Source organism: Sapajus apella, unplaced genomic scaffold (assembly GCF_009761245.1).
Source record: "Sapajus apella isolate SASKATOON/1434 unplaced genomic scaffold, GSC_monkey_1.0 scaffold6, whole genome shotgun sequence".
NCBI classification, from domain to species: Eukaryota; Metazoa; Chordata; class Mammalia; order Primates; family Cebidae; genus Sapajus; species Sapajus apella.
This window is the reverse complement of record NW_022436946.1, coordinates 6,797,236-6,800,949: the sequence shown is the minus strand read 5'-3', so window position 1 is coordinate 6,800,949 and position 3,714 is coordinate 6,797,236.

The following is a 3,714-nucleotide window of genomic DNA, read 5'->3' as shown; positions in this document are numbered from 1 at the left end:
CTAGCTTCACATTGTTTGCTCTTCATTGGAGCTGTTCAAAAAATTTCAGTTCTCTTCTTCCTGATGTAGATGATGGATTACTCTATCTGCTGCCTTGAAGTTGGGCATGGTCATGTGACTTGCTTTAATTCTTTTGAGGGCAAAAGTGATGTGTTGCTTCTGGGCAAAATCCAGGAAGCCCTCCTTACTCAAAGTGTGGCCCACAGTCCAGCAGTACAGGCATTGTCTAGAAGGCTGATAGAAACGTGGCATCTCAGGCACCTCTAGGACCTCCTGAATCAGAATGTGGATTTAATAAGCTTCCCAGGAGATGCCTATGCTTATGTCTGTGAAGCCCTGCCCTAAGGTATAAAGCATTATTCACCATGTTCTCTTCTCTGGCCACAGCAGCTGATGTTCCCGGTGGAGTTTCCTTTAGCCAGGCTCCTGGTCTGACCTGAGATGGACAACAAGCAAGACAGGAGAAAAATAAGCCTTTGTCCTAAGCCACTACAACTTGAAGGCTGTTACATTGGTTTAACTAGCTCCTTCTGAGTGATGTGATCGCTTAGCACTCTGTGACCTTGGGCAAGTTACATAATCTCCCTGTGCCTCAGCTTCCTTGAGGTAAAACAGAAAATAATATCTTAAATATGGTGATCATAAATAAAATGTATTATTTATTCTAAACCCAAATAAAATGATATATTATCTTTTCTCCTTGCCACTCTCTTAAATTGTATATAAGGAAATAAAACATTCCAACCCAGAAAACATATTTTGGTGTCTTAGGTTTTTCCTTTACATTTATAAACCAACTTTTAAAAAGGAAAAACAAAACCACAGTACTGAAACAATTCACAATGAGTTGCACAACGAGCCATATTATTCAGCTCCAAAGTCACAGAATTTGAACAAGCAGCTTCCAACCTCAGCCTTTTACCTACTCTAGACCAGGGGCAGCTAACATTTTCTCGAAGGGCCAGATGCTAAATATTTTAGGCTTTGTGAGCCACATGGTTCGTCACCACAGCTCAACCCTGCCATTGTAGCACAAGAGCAGCCACAGACAACACAGAAACAAATGGGCATGGCTGTAATCCAGTGTAGCTTTATTTATGGATGCCGAAATTTGATTGCCATAAAACGTTCATGGGTCACTAAATATTATCCTTCTTTTTTTTTAATCACTCAGAATTGTAAAACATATTTTTAAGTCATGAGTGGTACCAAAACAGGCAGCGGGCTGAATATGGCCCACGGGCCATACTTCGTGGACTCCTGCTCTAGATTCTCAAGTTCATGCTTCAACTTGTCAAAGAAAAATCTATTCTGACACGTGTTAAGGTACAAAGACTTTATTCAGGACTATAGTGATAGGTTTTAAAACTATCACAGCAGAGGAGAGAGATTGGGCTCAACTCTGAATAAAACCAGAACATGTCGGGGTTTATAACTAATAGGCAGAGTGAGGGGGTCAGTGATTAGAAAATTACTAAGAGGAGCTATCAAGAGTAGGGGAGTTCTTGCAAAAGGAACTTAACAGTTTCTCGTTGAAGGGAGTTCAAGGACTTAGACATCAAAAGTAAGGGATGAGAAATTTCATAGATATTGAGGATGGAGGATTCTCTCTAAACTGACTTAGCAAGATTCTTGCTAAAACTGGGCTCTATAGGCCTAGCCAGAATGCGGACCAAAGTGGAGGCCTGGGTGAGAAGAGGACTCGGGACCTGACCAAAGTTTGGTCAAGGAGAGAGCCTTTGTCAAACTGCACCACAAAGGGTCCTCAATAGTCATGGATACATGGTGTTCAACTCAATATCCACTTAAAAATCAGGTGAGAAATAGTCACAAGCCTGTTTTTATTAGCTCCACTTGAAGAAAATGTAAGATCCCAAAGGCGTCAAACTTTCAGCAGAACTTACACCAGTCTTACCCATAAAAATAACCACCCCTCACTCCTTTCCTTACTACACAAAATTTGCAGTTTACAAAGGAAATAGTTGGCGGTTGTCTTCATAGATTAAGTCAATGTAGTCTTATTCCTTTGCCAAAAGGCAGAGAAACCAGTTCCTGTTCCTCTTTTCCCTGGGGCTAGTCAAGGCCAGTGAATGTAGGACCGCTGGGAAAGACGAGCTTTGGTTTCATCACAGATTTTTAACAAGGCACTATGCTACTTTTAAAAAAGATTTAACTAATTTTTTCAAGAGCTTTGGCTTTTGCTATTTTTACTGACGTTTTGAAAGTAGCAGTGCTTACAACATTTTAAGTCTAGATGTCTCTATGGAAACCCAACATAACTCATATTTTATGGCCAAACGACAATCTACCTAGAGTCTTTATCCCATTGGATCACCAGAGGTCATCTGCAATATCAGAAACATCTGAGGTCTATTTTTCCAAAACCCTATCTTATCAAGCTTAATGAAATTTATATAATTATTACTTTTGCTAAGGAGGAAGTTAGGAAGGAAAGGATTTACTTCTCAGGCTTAATTCTAATGCTTATTAAGACATCATTATTCAAAATATTCTTATTAGAAAATTTTTTTATCAATTTTGGCAAACATAGTAAAAGAGGAGGAATGCAATCAAATAATTTAATAGCTGCTTTGAAATTTATGTCATTAATTTTCCTCCTCTCCTTTCCATCAGTGTCAAATACATTTTCTGTTTAAAATGTAATAGCTCCTCTTCCCACAGACGGCTTATTCATTGCAACAGAGAAAAAACTAATTATATAGTGAAGAAACAGGAACACACCTTGACCAGATGACCAAAATTGACATCACCTTTGTGTGATGGCCTTTTTGTGCCTTCAGATGTGATGCCCCGTGAGGAACTTAACATCGCCCAGAATGTACGACCTGAATCTAATCATGAGAAAACACCAAATATATTTAAAACAAGGACCATTCTATTATTTAAAAAAGAAGAAAACGTAGAGGAGGCAAAATGACTGTCTTATTTAAAAATGTCAATTCACAAAAGACAAAGAAAGCCCATGGAAATGTTCCAGATGAAAAGAAGCTAAAGGCAGCCAGGTGCAGTGGCTCACGCCCATAATCCCAGTGCTTTGGGAGACCAAGGAAGGAGGATCCCTTCAGCCTAGGAGTTTGAGATCAGCCTGGGCAACATAGGAAGACTTTGTCTCTCCAAAAAAAAAAAAAAGGTTAGGTGTGGTGACATGAGTCTGTGGTCCCAGCTACTTAGGAGGCTGAGGAGGGAGGATTGCTTGAGCCAGGTTGAGGCTGCAGTGAGCTGTGATCATGCCACCAGGCAACAGAGTGAGACCTATCTCCAAAAAAAGGAAGCTGGATTCAAGAAAATGTAACACTGGACCCTAGATGGGATCTGGGATTGTAGGGCAGTGGGAACACTTCTTTAAAGGACATTATTTGTTCAGCTGATAGAACTGGAATACAAATGGAGTCAAGTATATCAATGTTGAATTTACTTAAGTCAATAACTGTATTGTGATTATGTAAGAAAATATCCTATGCTTATGAAATACTGAAGCATTTCAGGGTAAAAGGCATCTATTTTCGTTTCTTAATTTTTCTTTAAACTTTTTATTGGGAAAGTGTATACGTAAACTTTCCCAATAAAAAGTTTAAAGAAAAATTAAGAGTTCTTGCCTACACTGAAGTTCTTGGCCATCTATTTTCTCTCTATGATATTCCAAATACAACACAGGATGAGACAGCTGTGCCAAGTAACAAGAAAGCACAAAGA